Below are 16590 nucleotides of genomic sequence, written 5' to 3'. Positions count from 1 at the left end.
CCGCTCGAAAGACAGCAGGCGGATCGGACCTGCCGGCCACCTGGGGGTAACCTTAACCCTAGGGCGGTCCCCGAGGGACCCCTCCAAGGGGCCTTGCGCAGCCACGCCGGGGATCCTGGACGTCTTAGCCCCAGGGCCGTACTCACCCTGCAGCCCCCTGGCACCCGGGCTGCTAGGGGCACCGCCGGTCATTCAGGCGGGAGAAGGGGCAGGGCCCTCCTATCCCCGACCTCCTTCGAAGGCCCCCGCGCCAAAACCTGTGGGCCCACGGTCCCGCTCTCCAGCTCCCTCCCCTCGGCCCGCCCCACCGCGAGCCACACAGCCAGGGGATTGGGCCTGAAGGCCTCCTGGGGGCTAACCCAAACCCTAGGTGGGTCCCCGAGGGGCCCATCCCAAGGGGCTTGGCGCCCCAACGCCGGCGATTGGGAACCTCCAAACCCCAGCGCTGGACTCACCCTGCAGCCCCCCGCCACCCGGGCCGCTAGGGGCGCCCCCCAGTCATTCAGGCGGGAGAAGGGGCAGGGCCCTCCGAGCCCCCGCCGACCTTCGACGGCCCCCCCGCCCCAAAGGGCTTGGGCCCACGTTCCCACTAGTCAGCGCCCTCACCTCAACCCGCCCCTCCGCTCGAAACACAGCAGGCGGATTGGACCTGCCGGACTCCTGGGGGCTAACCCGAACCCTAGGTGGGTCCCCGAGGGGCCCCTCCCAAGGGGCTTGGCGACCCAACGCCGGGGATTGGGAACCACCGAACCCCAGCGGTGGAATCACCCTGCAGCCCCCCACCACTCCGGCCGCTAGGGACGCCGCCGGTCATTCAGGCGGGAGAAGGAGCAGGGCCCTCCTAGCCCCTGATGACCTTCGAAGGCCCCCGCGCCAAAACGGTTGGGCCCACGCTCCCACTCCTCAGCACCCTCAGCTCGGCCTACCCCTCTGCTCGCCGCACATCCAGCAGGTCGGGCTTGCCGGCCTCCCGGGGGCTAACACTAACTCTAGGTGGGCTCCTGAGGGGCCCCACCCAAGGGGCCTGGCGCCTCAACGCCGGAGATTGGGGACCCGAGACCCAGCGCCGGACTCACCCTGCAGCCCCCCGCCACCTGGGCCGCTAGGGGGCCCGCCGGTCATTCAGGGCGTGAGAACGGGCAGGGCCCTCTGTGCCGCAGGCAACCTTCGAAGGCCCCCCCCCCCCCCCCGCTCCAAGATATTTGGGCCAAGGCTCCAGCTCGCCAGCGCCCTCACTCCGCTCGCCCCTCCACTCGCTGCACAGCGGGCATTTCGGGCCTGCCGGCATCCTTCTTGCTAACCCTAACCCTAGGTCAGTCCCCGAGAGGCCCCTGACAAGGGGCCTGGGGCTGCAACGCTGGGGATTGGGGACCCCCGAGCCCCAGGGCCAGACTACCACTGCTGCCGTCCACCACCTGGGCCACTAGGGGCGCTGTCTCTCATTGAGGGCTGGAGAAGGGGCAGGGCCCTCCGAGCCCCCGCGGACCTTCGATGGCCCCCGCCCCAAAGCGCTTGGGCCCACGTTCCCACTCCTCAGCGCCCTCAGCTCGGCCTGCCCCTCCGCTCGCTGCACATCCAGCAGATCGGGCTTGCCGGACTCCTGGGGGCTAACCCGACCTCTAGGTGGGCTCCTGAGGGGCCCCATCCAAGGGGCCTGGCGCCCTAACGCCGGGGATTGGGAAGCTCCAAACCCCAGCACTGGACTCACCCTGCAGCCCACCGCCACCTGGGCCGTAGGGGCGCCACCGGTCATTCAGGGCGGGAGAACGGGTAGGGCCCTCCGAGTCCCCGGCGAGCTTCGAAGGCCCCGTGCGCCAAAACACTTGGGCCCTCGCTCCATCTCTCCAGCGCCCTCCCCTCCGCCCCACCCCCCGCTCGCCACACCGCCGGTGGATCCTGCCTGCCGGCGTCCTGAGGGCTAATCCTAAACCTAGGTGGGCCCCCGAAGAGCCCATCCCAAGGGGCCTGGCACCGCAACTCCAGGCATTGGGGACCCCCAGCCCCAGGGCAAGACTAACACTGCTGCCCCTCCACCACCTGGGCACTCGGGGCGCTGCCGCTCATTCAGGGCTGGAGGAGGGGCAGGGCCCTCTGAGCCCCCGCCGACCTTTGATGGCCCCCCGCCCCAAAGCGCTTGGGCCCACGTTCCCACCAGTCAGCGCCCTCACCTCAAGCGGCCCCTCCGCTCGAAAGACAGCAGGCGGATCGGACCTGCCGGCCACCTGGGGGTAACCTTAACCCTAGGGCGGTCCCCGAGGGACCCCTCCAAGGGGCCTTGCGCAGCCACGCCGGGGATCCTGGACGTCTTAGCCCCAGGGCCGTACTCACCCTGCAGCCCCCTGGCACCCGGGCTGCTAGGGGCACCGCCGGTCATTCAGGCGGGAGAAGGGGCAGGGCCCTCCTATCCCCGACCTCCTTCGAAGGCCCCCGCGCCAAAACCTGTGGGCCCACGGTCCCGCTCTCCAGCTCCCTCCCCTCGGCCCGCCCCACCGCGAGCCACACAGCCAGGGGATTGGGCCTGAAGGCCTCCTGGGGGCTAACCCAAACCCTAGGTGGGTCCCCGAGGGGCCCATCCCAAGGGGCTTGGCGCCCCAACGCCGGCGATTGGGAACCTCCAAACCCCAGCGCTGGACTCACCCTGCAGCCCCCCGCCACCCGGGCCGCTAGGGGCGCCCCCCAGTCATTCAGGCGGGAGAAGGGGCAGGGCCCTCCGAGCCCCCGCCGACCTTCGACGGCCCCCCCGCCCCAAAGGGCTTGGGCCCACGTTCCCACTAGTCAGCGCCCTCACCTCAACCCGCCCCTCCGCTCGAAACACAGCAGGCGGATTGGACCTGCCGGACTCCTGGGGGCTAACCCGAACCCTAGGTGGGTCCCCGAGGGGCCCCTCCCAAGGGGCTTGGCGACCCAACGCCGGGGATTGGGAACCACCGAACCCCAGCGGTGGAATCACCCTGCAGCCCCCCACCACTCCGGCCGCTAGGGACGCCGCCGGTCATTCAGGCGGGAGAAGGAGCAGGGCCCTCCTAGCCCCTGATGACCTTCGAAGGCCCCCGCGCCAAAACGGTTGGGCCCACGCTCCCACTCCTCAGCACCCTCAGCTCGGCCTACCCCTCTGCTCGCCGCACATCCAGCAGGTCGGGCTTGCCGGCCTCCCGGGGGCTAACACTAACTCTAGGTGGGCTCCTGAGGGGCCCCACCCAAGGGGCCTGGCGCCTCAACGCCGGAGATTGGGGACCCGAGACCCAGCGCCGGACTCACCCTGCAGCCCCCCGCCACCTGGGCCGCTAGGGGGCCCGCCGGTCATTCAGGGCGTGAGAACGGGCAGGGCCCTCTGTGCCGCAGGCAACCTTCGAAGGCCCCCCCGCTCCAAAATGTTTGGGCCAAGGCTCCAGCTCGCCAGCGCCCTCACTCCGCTCGCCCCTCCACTCGCTGCACAGCGGGCATTTCGGGCCTGCCGGCATCCTTCTTGCTAACCCTAACCCTAGGTCAGTCCCCGAGAGGCCCCTGACAAGGGGCCTGGGGCTGCAACGCTGGGGATTGGGGACCCCCGAGCCCCAGGGCCAGACTACCACTGCTGCCGTCCACCACCTGGGCCACTAGGGGCGCTGTCTCTCATTGAGGGCTGGAGAAGGGGCAGGGCCCTCCGAGCCCCCGCGGACCTTCGATGGCCCCCGCCCCAAAGCGCTTGGGCCCACGTTCCCACTCCTCAGCGCCCTCAGCTCGGCCTGCCCCTCCGCTCGCTGCACATCCAGCAGATCGGGCTTGCCGGACTCCTGGGGGCTAACCCGACCTCTAGGTGGGCTCCTGAGGGGCCCCATCCAAGGGGCCTGGCGCCCTAACACCGGGGATTGGGAAGCTCCAAACCCCAGCACTGGACTCACCCTGCAGCCCACCGCCACCTGGGCCGTAGGGGCGCCACCGGTCATTCAGGGCGGGAGAACGGGTAGGGCCCTCCGAGTCCCCGGCGAGCTTCGAAGGCCCCGTGCGCCAAAACACTTGGGCCCTCGCTCCATCTCTCCAGCGCCCTCCCCTCCGCCCCACCCCCCGCTCGCCACACCGCCGGTGGATCCTGCCTGCCAGCGTCCTGAGGGCTAATCCTAAACCTAGGTGGGCCCCCGAAGAGCCCATCCCAAGGGGCCTGGCACCGCAACTCCAGGCATTGGGGACCCCCAGCCCCAGGGCAAGACTAACACTGCTGCCCCTCCACCACCTGGGCACTCGGGGCGCTGCCGCTCATTCAGGGCTGGAGGAGGGGCAGGGCCCTCTGAGCCCCCGCCGACCTTTGATGGCCCCCCGCCCCAAAGCGCTTGGGCCCACGTTCCCACCAGTCAGCGCCCTCACCTCAAGCGGCCCCTCCGCTCGAAAGACAGCAGGCGGATCGGACCTGCCGGCCACCTGGGGGTAACCTTAACCCTAGGGCGGTCCCCGAGGGACCCCTCCAAGGGGCCTTGCGCAGCCACGCCGGGGATCCTGGACGTCTTAGCCCCAGGGCCGTACTCACCCTGCAGCCCCCTGGCACCCGGGCTGCTAGGGGCACCGCCGGTCATTCAGGCGGGAGAAGGGGCAGGGCCCTCCTATCCCCGACCTCCTTCGAAGGCCCCCGCGCCAAAACCTGTGGGCCCACGGTCCCGCTCTCCAGCTCCCTCCCCTCGGCCCGCCCCACCGCGAGCCACACAGCCAGGGGATTGGGCCTGAAGGCCTCCTGGGGGCTAACCCAAACCCTAGGTGGGTCCCCGAGGGGCCCATCCCAAGGGGCTTGGCGCCCCAACGCCGGCGATTGGGAACCTCCAAACCCCAGCGCTGGACTCACCCTGCAGCCCCCCGCCACCCGGGCCGCTAGGGGCGCCCCCCAGTCATTCAGGCGGGAGAAGGGGCAGGGCCCTCCGAGCCCCCGCCGACCTTCGACGGCCCCCCCGCCCCAAAGGGCTTGGGCCCACGTTCCCACTAGTCAGCGCCCTCACCTCAACCCGCCCCTCCGCTCGAAACACAGCAGGCGGATTGGACCTGCCGGACTCCTGGGGGCTAACCCGAACCCTAGGTGGGTCCCCGAGGGGCCCCTCCCAAGGGGCTTGGCGACCCAACGCCGGGGATTGGGAACCACCGAACCCCAGCGGTGGAATCACCCTGCAGCCCCCCACCACTCCGGCCGCTAGGGACGCCGCCGGTCATTCAGGCGGGAGAAGGAGCAGGGCCCTCCTAGCCCCTGATGACCTTCGAAGGCCCCCGCGCCAAAACGGTTGGGCCCACGCTCCCACTCCTCAGCACCCTCAGCTCGGCCTACCCCTCTGCTCGCCGCACATCCAGCAGGTCGGGCTTGCCGGCCTCCCGGGGGCTAACACTAACTCTAGGTGGGCTCCTGAGGGGCCCCACCCAAGGGGCCTGGCGCCTCAACGCCGGAGATTGGGGACCCGAGACCCAGCGCCGGACTCACCCTGCAGCCCCCCGCCACCTGGGCCGCTAGGGGGCCCGCCGGTCATTCAGGGCGTGAGAACGGGCAGGGCCCTCTGTGCCGCAGGCAACCTTCGAAGGCCCCCCCCCCCCCCCCCCGCTCCAAGATATTTGGGCCAAGGCTCCAGCTCGCCAGCGCCCTCACTCCGCTCGCCCCTCCACTCGCTGCACAGCGGGCATTTCGGGCCTGCCGGCATCCTTCTTGCTAACCCTAACCCTAGGTCAGTCCCCGAGAGGCCCCTGACAAGGGGCCTGGGGCTGCAACGCTGGGGATTGGGGACCCCCGAGCCCCAGGGCCAGACTACCACTGCTGCCGTCCACCACCTGGGCCACTAGGGGGCGCTGTCTCACATTCAGTGCTGGAGAAGGGGCAGGGCCCTCCGAGCCCCCGCGGACCTTCGATGGCCCCCGCCCCAAAGCGCTTGGGCCCACGTTCCCACTCCTCAGCGCCCTCAGCTCGGCCTGCCCCTCCGCTCGCTGCACATCCAGCAGATCGGGCTTGCCGGACTCCTGGGGGCTAACCCGACCTCTAGGTGGGCTCCTGAGGGGCCCCATCCAAGGGGCCTGGCGCCCTAACGCCGGGGATTGGGAAGCTCCAAACCCCAGCACTGGACTCACCCTGCAGCCCACCGCCACCTGGGCCGTAGGGGCGCCACCGGTCATTCAGGGCGGGAGAACGGGTAGGGCCCTCCGAGTCCCCGGCGAGCTTCGAAGGCCCCGTGCGCCAAAACACTTGGGCCCTCGCTCCATCTCTCCAGCGCCCTCCCCTCCGCCCCACCCCCCGCTCGCCACACCGCCGGTGGATCCTGCCTGCCGGCGTCCTGAGGGCTAATCCTAAACCTAGGTGGGCCCCCGAAGAGCCCATCCCAAGGGGCCTGGCACCGCAACTCCAGGCATTGGGGACCCCCAGCCCCAGGGCAAGACTAACACTGCTGCCCCTCCACCACCTGGGCACTCGGGGCGCTGCCGCTCATTCAGGGCTGGAGGAGGGGCAGGGCCCTCTGAGCCCCCGCCGACCTTTGATGGCCCCCCGCCCCAAAGCGCTTGGGCCCACGTTCCCACCAGTCAGCGCCCTCACCTCAAGCGGCCCCTCCGCTCGAAAGACAGCAGGCGGATCGGACCTGCCGGCCACCTGGGGGTAACCTTAACCCTAGGGCGGTCCCCGAGGGACCCCTCCAAGGGGCCTTGCGCAGCCACGCCGGGGATCCTGGACGTCTTAGCCCCAGGGCCGTACTCACCCTGCAGCCCCCTGGCACCCGGGCTGCTAGGGGCACCGCCGGTCATTCAGGCGGGAGAAGGGGCAGGGCCCTCCTATCCCCGACCTCCTTCGAAGGCCCCCGCGCCAAAACCTGTGGGCCCACGGTCCCGCTCTCCAGCTCCCTCCCCTCGGCCCGCCCCACCGCGAGCCACACAGCCAGGGGATTGGGCCTGAAGGCCTCCTGGGGGCTAACCCAAACCCTAGGTGGGTCCCCGAGGGGCCCATCCCAAGGGGCTTGGCGCCCCAACGCCGGCGATTGGGAACCTCCAAACCCCAGCGCTGGACTCACCCTGCAGCCCCCCGCCACCCGGGCCGCTAGGGGCGCCCCCCAGTCATTCAGGCGGGAGAAGGGGCAGGGCCCTCCGAGCCCCCGCCGACCTTCGACGGCCCCCCCGCCCCAAAGGGCTTGGGCCCACGTTCCCACTAGTCAGCGCCCTCACCTCAACCCGCCCCTCCGCTCGAAACACAGCAGGCGGATTGGACCTGCCGGACTCCTGGGGGCTAACCCGAACCCTAGGTGGGTCCCCGAGGGGCCCCTCCCAAGGGGCTTGGCGACCCAACGCCGGGGATTGGGAACCACCGAACCCCAGCGGTGGAATCACCCTGCAGCCCCCCACCACTCCGGCCGCTAGGGACGCCGCCGGTCATTCAGGCGGGAGAAGGAGCAGGGCCCTCCTAGCCCCTGATGACCTTCGAAGGCCCCCGCGCCAAAACGGTTGGGCCCACGCTCCCACTCCTCAGCACCCTCAGCTCGGCCTACCCCTCTGCTCGCCGCACATCCAGCAGGTCGGGCTTGCCGGCCTCCCGGGGGCTAACACTAACTCTAGGTGGGCTCCTGAGGGGCCCCACCCAAGGGGCCTGGCGCCTCAACGCCGGAGATTGGGGACCCGAGACCCAGCGCCGGACTCACCCTGCAGCCCCCCGCCACCTGGGCCGCTAGGGGGCCCGCCGGTCATTCAGGGCGTGAGAACGGGCAGGGCCCTCTGTGCCGCAGGCAACCTTCGAAGGCCCCCCCCCCCCCCGCTCCAAGATATTTGGGCCAAGGCTCCAGCTCGCCAGCGCCCTCACTCCGCTCGCCCCTCCACTCGCTGCACAGCGGGCATTTCGGGCCTGCCGGCATCCTTCTTGCTAACCCTAACCCTAGGTCAGTCCCCGAGAGGCCCCTGACAAGGGGCCTGGGGCTGCAACGCTGGGGATTGGGGACCCCCGAGCCCCAGGGCCAGACTACCACTGCTGCCGTCCACCACCTGGGCCACTAGGGGGCGCTGTCTCACATTCAGTGCTGGAGAAGGGGCAGGGCCCTCCGAGCCCCCGCGGACCTTCGATGGCCCCCGCCCCAAAGCGCTTGGGCCCACGTTCCCACTCCTCAGCGCCCTCAGCTCGGCCTGCCCCTCCGCTCGCTGCACATCCAGCAGATCGGGCTTGCCGGACTCCTGGGGGCTAACCCGACCTCTAGGTGGGCTCCTGAGGGGCCCCATCCAAGGGGCCTGGCGCCCTAACGCCGGGGATTGGGAAGCTCCAAACCCCAGCACTGGACTCACCCTGCAGCCCACCGCCACCTGGGCCGTAGGGGCGCCACCGGTCATTCAGGGCGGGAGAACGGGTAGGGCCCTCCGAGTCCCCGGCGAGCTTCGAAGGCCCCGTGCGCCAAAACACTTGGGCCCTCGCTCCATCTCTCCAGCGCCCTCCCCTCCGCCCCACCCCCCGCTCGCCACACCGCCGGTGGATCCTGCCTGCCGGCGTCCTGAGGGCTAATCCTAAACCTAGGTGGGCCCCCGAAGAGCCCATCCCAAGGGGCCTGGCACCGCAACTCCAGGCATTGGGGACCCCCAGCCCCAGGGCAAGACTAACACTGCTGCCCCTCCACCACCTGGGCACTCGGGGCGCTGCCGCTCATTCAGGGCTGGAGGAGGGGCAGGGCCCTCTGAGCCCCCGCCGACCTTTGATGGCCCCCCGCCCCAAAGCGCTTGGGCCCACGTTCCCACCAGTCAGCGCCCTCACCTCAAGCGGCCCCTCCGCTCGAAAGACAGCAGGCGGATCGGACCTGCCGGCCACCTGGGGGTAACCTTAACCCTAGGGCGGTCCCCGAGGGACCCCTCCAAGGGGCCTTGCGCAGCCACGCCGGGGATCCTGGACGTCTTAGCCCCAGGGCCGTACTCACCCTGCAGCCCCCTGGCACCCGGGCTGCTAGGGGCACCGCCGGTCATTCAGGCGGGAGAAGGGGCAGGGCCCTCCTATCCCCGACCTCCTTCGAAGGCCCCCGCGCCAAAACCTGTGGGCCCACGGTCCCGCTCTCCAGCTCCCTCCCCTCGGCCCGCCCCACCGCGAGCCACACAGCCAGGGGATTGGGCCTGAAGGCCTCCTGGGGGCTAACCCAAACCCTAGGTGGGTCCCCGAGGGGCCCATCCCAAGGGGCTTGGCGCCCCAACGCCGGCGATTGGGAACCTCCAAACCCCAGCGCTGGACTCACCCTGCAGCCCCCCGCCACCCGGGCCGCTAGGGGCGCCCCCCAGTCATTCAGGCGGGAGAAGGGGCAGGGCCCTCCGAGCCCCCGCCGACCTTCGACGGCCCCCCCGCCCCAAAGGGCTTGGGCCCACGTTCCCACTAGTCAGCGCCCTCACCTCAACCCGCCCCTCCGCTCGAAACACAGCAGGCGGATTGGACCTGCCGGACTCCTGGGGGCTAACCCGAACCCTAGGTGGGTCCCCGAGGGGCCCCTCCCAAGGGGCTTGGCGACCCAACGCCGGGGATTGGGAACCACCGAACCCCAGCGGTGGAATCACCCTGCAGCCCCCCACCACTCCGGCCGCTAGGGACGCCGCCGGTCATTCAGGCGGGAGAAGGAGCAGGGCCCTCCTAGCCCCTGATGACCTTCGAAGGCCCCCGCGCCAAAACGGTTGGGCCCACGCTCCCACTCCTCAGCACCCTCAGCTCGGCCTACCCCTCTGCTCGCCGCACATCCAGCAGGTCGGGCTTGCCGGCCTCCCGGGGGCTAACACTAACTCTAGGTGGGCTCCTGAGGGGCCCCACCCAAGGGGCCTGGCGCCTCAACGCCGGAGATTGGGGACCCGAGACCCAGCGCCGGACTCACCCTGCAGCCCCCCGCCACCTGGGCCGCTAGGGGGCCCGCCGGTCATTCAGGGCGTGAGAACGGGCAGGGCCCTCTGTGCCGCAGGCAACCTTCGAAGGCCCCCCCCCCCCCCGCTCCAAGATATTTGGGCCAAGGCTCCACCTCGCCAGCGCCCTCACTCCGCTCGCCCCTCCACTCGCTGCACAGCGGGCATTTCGGGCCTGCCGGCATCCTTCTTGCTAACCCTAACCCTAGGTCAGTCCCCGAGAGGCCCCTGACAAGGGGCCTGGGGCTGCAACGCTGGGGATTGGGGACCCCCGAGCCCCAGGGCCAGACTACCACTGCTGCCGTCCACCACCTGGGCCACTAGGGGCGCTGTCTCTCATTGAGGGCTGGAGAAGGGGCAGGGCCCTCCGAGCCCCCGCGGACCTTCGATGGCCCCCGCCCCAAAGCGCTTGGGCCCACGTTCCCACTCCTCAGCGCCCTCAGCTCGGCCTGCCCCTCCGCTCGCTGCACATCCAGCAGATCGGGCTTGCCGGACTCCTGGGGGCTAACCCGACCTCTAGGTGGGCTCCTGAGGGGCCCCATCCAAGGGGCCTGGCGCCCTAACACCGGGGATTGGGAAGCTCCAAACCCCAGCACTGGACTCACCCTGCAGCCCACCGCCACCTGGGCCGTAGGGGCGCCACCGGTCATTCAGGGCGGGAGAACGGGTAGGGCCCTCCGAGTCCCCGGCGAGCTTCGAAGGCCCCGTGCGCCAAAACACTTGGGCCCTCGCTCCATCTCTCCAGCGCCCTCCCCTCCGCCCCACCCCCCGCTCGCCACACCGCCGGTGGATCCTGCCTGCCGGCGTCCTGAGGGCTAATCCTAAACCTAGGTGGGCCCCCGAAGAGCCCATCCCAAGGGGCCTGGCACCGCAACTCCAGGCATTGGGGACCCCCAGCCCCAGGGCAAGACTAACACTGCTGCCCCTCCACCACCTGGGCACTCGGGGCGCTGCCGCTCATTCAGGGCTGGAGGAGGGGCAGGGCCCTCTGAGCCCCCGCCGACCTTTGATGGCCCCCCGCCCCAAAGCGCTTGGGCCCACGTTCCCACCAGTCAGCGCCCTCACCTCAAGCGGCCCCTCCGCTCGAAAGACAGCAGGCGGATCGGACCTGCCGGCCACCTGGGGGTAACCTTAACCCTAGGGCGGTCCCCGAGGGACCCCTCCAAGGGGCCTTGCGCAGCCACGCCGGGGATCCTGGACGTCTTAGCCCCAGGGCCGTACTCACCCTGCAGCCCCCTGGCACCCGGGCTGCTAGGGGCACCGCCGGTCATTCAGGCGGGAGAAGGGGCAGGGCCCTCCTATCCCCGACCTCCTTCGAAGGCCCCCGCGCCAAAACCTGTGGGCCCACGGTCCCGCTCTCCAGCTCCCTCCCCTCGGCCCGCCCCACCGCGAGCCACACAGCCAGGGGATTGGGCCTGAAGGCCTCCTGGGGGCTAACCCAAACCCTAGGTGGGTCCCCGAGGGGCCCATCCCAAGGGGCTTGGCGCCCCAACGCCGGCGATTGGGAACCTCCAAACCCCAGCGCTGGACTCACCCTGCAGCCCCCCGCCACCCGGGCCGCTAGGGGCGCCCCCCAGTCATTCAGGCGGGAGAAGGGGCAGGGCCCTCCGAGCCCCCGCCGACCTTCGACGGCCCCCCCGCCCCAAAGGGCTTGGGCCCACGTTCCCACTAGTCAGCGCCCTCACCTCAACCCGCCCCTCCGCTCGAAACACAGCAGGCGGATTGGACCTGCCGGACTCCTGGGGGCTAACCCGAACCCTAGGTGGGTCCCCGAGGGGCCCCTCCCAAGGGGCTTGGCGACCCAACGCCGGGGATTGGGAACCACCGAACCCCAGCGGTGGAATCACCCTGCAGCCCCCCACCACTCCGGCCGCTAGGGACGCCGCCGGTCATTCAGGCGGGAGAAGGAGCAGGGCCCTCCTAGCCCCTGATGACCTTCGAAGGCCCCCGCGCCAAAACGGTTGGGCCCACGCTCCCACTCCTCAGCACCCTCAGCTCGGCCTACCCCTCTGCTCGCCGCACATCCAGCAGGTCGGGCTTGCCGGCCTCCCGGGGGCTAACACTAACTCTAGGTGGGCTCCTGAGGGGCCCCACCCAAGGGGCCTGGCGCCTCAACGCCGGAGATTGGGGACCCGAGACCCAGCGCCGGACTCACCCTGCAGCCCCCCGCCACCTGGGCCGCTAGGGGGCCCGCCGGTCATTCAGGGCGTGAGAACGGGCAGGGCCCTCTGTGCCGCAGGCAACCTTCGAAGGCCCCCCCCCCCCCCCCGCTCCAAGATATTTGGGCCAAGGCTCCAGCTCGCCAGCGCCCTCACTCCGCTCGCCCCTCCACTCGCTGCACAGCGGGCATTTCGGGCCTGCCGGCATCCTTCTTGCTAACCCTAACCCTAGGTCAGTCCCCGAGAGGCCCCTGACAAGGGGCCTGGGGCTGCAACGCTGGGGATTGGGGACCCCCGAGCCCCAGGGCCAGACTACCACTGCTGCCGTCCACCACCTGGGCCACTAGGGGCGCTGTCTCTCATTGAGGGCTGGAGAAGGGGCAGGGCCCTCCGAGCCCCCGCGGACCTTCGATGGCCCCCGCCCCAAAGCGCTTGGGCCCACGTTCCCACTCCTCAGCGCCCTCAGCTCGGCCTGCCCCTCCGCTCGCTGCACATCCAGCAGATCGGGCTTGCCGGACTCCTGGGGGCTAACCCGACCTCTAGGTGGGCTCCTGAGGGGCCCCATCCAAGGGGCCTGGCGCCCTAACGCCGGGGATTGGGAAGCTCCAAACCCCAGCACTGGACTCACCCTGCAGCCCACCGCCACCTGGGCCGTAGGGGCGCCACCGGTCATTCAGGGCGGGAGAACGGGTAGGGCCCTCCGAGTCCCCGGCGAGCTTCGAAGGCCCCGTGCGCCAAAACACTTGGGCCCTCGCTCCATCTCTCCAGCGCCCTCCCCTCCGCCCCACCCCCCGCTCGCCACACCGCCGGTGGATCCTGCCTGCCGGCGTCCTGAGGGCTAATCCTAAACCTAGGTGGGCCCCCGAAGAGCCCATCCCAAGGGGCCTGGCACCGCAACTCCAGGCATTGGGGACCCCCAGCCCCAGGGCAAGACTAACACTGCTGCCCCTCCACCACCTGGGCACTCGGGGCGCTGCCGCTCATTCAGGGCTGGAGGAGGGGCAGGGCCCTCTGAGCCCCCGCCGACCTTTGATGGCCCCCCGCCCCAAAGCGCTTGGGCCCACGTTCCCACCAGTCAGCGCCCTCACCTCAAGCGGCCCCTCCGCTCGAAAGACAGCAGGCGGATCGGACCTGCCGGCCACCTGGGGGTAACCTTAACCCTAGGGCGGTCCCCGAGGGACCCCTCCAAGGGGCCTTGCGCAGCCACGCCGGGGATCCTGGACGTCTTAGCCCCAGGGCCGTACTCACCCTGCAGCCCCCTGGCACCCGGGCTGCTAGGGGCACCGCCGGTCATTCAGGCGGGAGAAGGGGCAGGGCCCTCCTATCCCCGACCTCCTTCGAAGGCCCCCGCGCCAAAACCTGTGGGCCCACGGTCCCGCTCTCCAGCTCCCTCCCCTCGGCCCGCCCCACCGCGAGCCACACAGCCAGGGGATTGGGCCTGAAGGCCTCCTGGGGGCTAACCCAAACCCTAGGTGGGTCCCCGAGGGGCCCATCCCAAGGGGCTTGGCGCCCCAACGCCGGCGATTGGGAACCTCCAAACCCCAGCGCTGGACTCACCCTGCAGCCCCCCGCCACCCGGGCCGCTAGGGGCGCCCCCCAGTCATTCAGGCGGGAGAAGGGGCAGGGCCCTCCGAGCCCCCGCCGACCTTCGACGGCCCCCCCGCCCCAAAGGGCTTGGGCCCACGTTCCCACTAGTCAGCGCCCTCACCTCAACCCGCCCCTCCGCTCGAAACACAGCAGGCGGATTGGACCTGCCGGACTCCTGGGGGCTAACCCGAACCCTAGGTGGGTCCCCGAGGGGCCCCTCCCAAGGGGCTTGGCGACCCAACGCCGGGGATTGGGAACCACCGAACCCCAGCGGTGGAATCACCCTGCAGCCCCCCACCACTCCGGCCGCTAGGGACGCCGCCGGTCATTCAGGCGGGAGAAGGAGCAGGGCCCTCCTAGCCCCTGATGACCTTCGAAGGCCCCCGCGCCAAAACGGTTGGGCCCACGCTCCCACTCCTCAGCACCCTCAGCTCGGCCTACCCCTCTGCTCGCCGCACATCCAGCAGGTCGGGCTTGCCGGCCTCCCGGGGGCTAACACTAACTCTAGGTGGGCTCCTGAGGGGCCCCACCCAAGGGGCCTGGCGCCTCAACGCCGGAGATTGGGGACCCGAGACCCAGCGCCGGACTCACCCTGCAGCCCCCCGCCACCTGGGCCGCTAGGGGGCCCGCCGGTCATTCAGGGCGTGAGAACGGGCAGGGCCCTCTGTGCCGCAGGCAACCTTCGAAGGCCCCCCCCCCCGCTCCAAGATATTTGGGCCAAGGCTCCAGCTCGCCAGCGCCCTCACTCCGCTCGCCCCTCCACTCGCTGCACAGCGGGCATTTCGGGCCTGCCGGCATCCTTCTTGCTAACCCTAACCCTAGGTCAGTCCCCGAGAGGCCCCTGACAAGGGGCCTGGGGCTGCAACGCTGGGGATTGGGGACCCCCGAGCCCCAGGGCCAGACTACCACTGCTGCCGTCCACCACCTGGGCCACTAGGGGCGCTGTCTCTCATTGAGGGCTGGAGAAGGGGCAGGGCCCTCCGAGCCCCCGCGGACCTTCGATGGCCCCCGCCCCAAAGCGCTTGGGCCCACGTTCCCACTCCTCAGCGCCCTCAGCTCGGCCTGCCCCTCCGCTCGCTGCACATCCAGCAGATCGGGCTTGCCGGACTCCTGGGGGCTAACCCGACCTCTAGGTGGGCTCCTGAGGGGCCCCATCCAAGGGGCCTGGCGCCCTAACGCCGGGGATTGGGAAGCTCCAAACCCCAGCACTGGACTCACCCTGCAGCCCACCGCCACCTGGGCCGTAGGGGCGCCACCGGTCATTCAGGGCGGGAGAACGGGTAGGGCCCTCCGAGTCCCCGGCGAGCTTCGAAGGCCCCGTGCGCCAAAACACTTGGGCCCTCGCTCCATCTCTCCAGCGCCCTCCCCTCCGCCCCACCCCCCGCTCGCCACACCGCCGGTGGATCCTGCCTGCCGGCGTCCTGAGGGCTAATCCTAAACCTAGGTGGGCCCCCGAAGAGCCCATCCCAAGGGGCCTGGCACCGCAACTCCAGGCATTGGGGACCCCCAGCCCCAGGGCAAGACTAACACTGCTGCCCCTCCACCACCTGGGCACTCGGGGCGCTGCCGCTCATTCAGGGCTGGAGGAGGGGCAGGGCCCTCTGAGCCCCCGCCGACCTTTGATGGCCCCCCGCCCCAAAGCGCTTGGGCCCACGTTCCCACCAGTCAGCGCCCTCACCTCAAGCGGCCCCTCCGCTCGAAAGACAGCAGGCGGATCGGACCTGCCGGCCACCTGGGGGTAACCTTAACCCTAGGGCGGTCCCCGAGGGACCCCTCCAAGGGGCCTTGCGCAGCCACGCCGGGGATCCTGGACGTCTTAGCCCCAGGGCCGTACTCACCCTGCAGCCCCCTGGCACCCGGGCTGCTAGGGGCACCGCCGGTCATTCAGGCGGGAGAAGGGGCAGGGCCCTCCTATCCCCGACCTCCTTCGAAGGCCCCCGCGCCAAAACCTGTGGACCCACGGTCCCGCTCTCCAGCTCCCTCCCCTCGGCCCGCCCCACCGCGAGCCACACAGCCAGGGGATTGGGCCTGAAGGCCTCCTGGGGGCTAACCCAAACCCTAGGTGGGTCCCCGAGGGGCCCATCCCAAGGGGCTTGGCGCCCCAACGCCGGCGATTGGGAACCTCCAAACCCCAGCGCTGGACTCACCCTGCAGCCCCCCGCCACCCGGGCCGCTAGGGGCGCCCCCCAGTCATTCAGGCGGGAGAAGGGGCAGGGCCCTCCGAGCCCCCGCCGACCTTCGACGGCCCCCCCGCCCCAAAGGGCTTGGGCCCACGTTCCCACTAGTCAGCGCCCTCACCTCAACCCGCCCCTCCGCTCGAAACACAGCAGGCGGATTGGACCTGCCGGACTCCTGGGGGCTAACCCGAACCCTAGGTGGGTCCCCGAGGGGCCCCTCCCAAGGGGCTTGGCGACCCAACGCCGGGGATTGGGAACCACCGAACCCCAGCGGTGGAATCACCCTGCAGCCCCCCACCACTCCGGCCGCTAGGGACGCCGCCGGTCATTCAGGCGGGAGAAGGAGCAGGGCCCTCCTAGCCCCTGATGACCTTCGAAGGCCCCCGCGCCAAAACGGTTGGGCCCACGCTCCCACTCCTCAGCACCCTCAGCTCGGCCTACCCCTCTGCTCGCCGCACATCCAGCAGGTCGGGCTTGCCGGCCTCCCGGGGGCTAACACTAACTCTAGGTGGGCTCCTGAGGGGCCCCACCCAAGGGGCCTGGCGCCTCAACGCCGGAGATTGGGGACCCGAGACCCAGCGCCGGACTCACCCTGCAGCCCCCCGCCACCTGGGCCGCTAGGGGGCCCGCCGGTCATTCAGGGCGTGAGAACGGGCAGGGCCCTCTGTGCCGCAGGCAACCTTCGAAGGCCCCCCCCCCCCCGCTCCAAGATATTTGGGCCAAGGCTCCAGCTCGCCAGCGCCCTCACTCCGCTCGCCCCTCCACTCGCTGCACAGCGGGCATTTCGGGCCTGCCGGCATCCTTCTTGCTAACCCTAACCCTAGGTCAGTCCCCGAGAGGCCCCT

Source organism: Ursus arctos, unplaced genomic scaffold, assembly GCF_023065955.2.
Source record: "Ursus arctos isolate Adak ecotype North America unplaced genomic scaffold, UrsArc2.0 scaffold_31, whole genome shotgun sequence".
NCBI classification, from domain to species: domain Eukaryota; kingdom Metazoa; phylum Chordata; class Mammalia; order Carnivora; family Ursidae; genus Ursus; species Ursus arctos.
Note: the sequence above shows the minus strand (reverse complement) of the source record.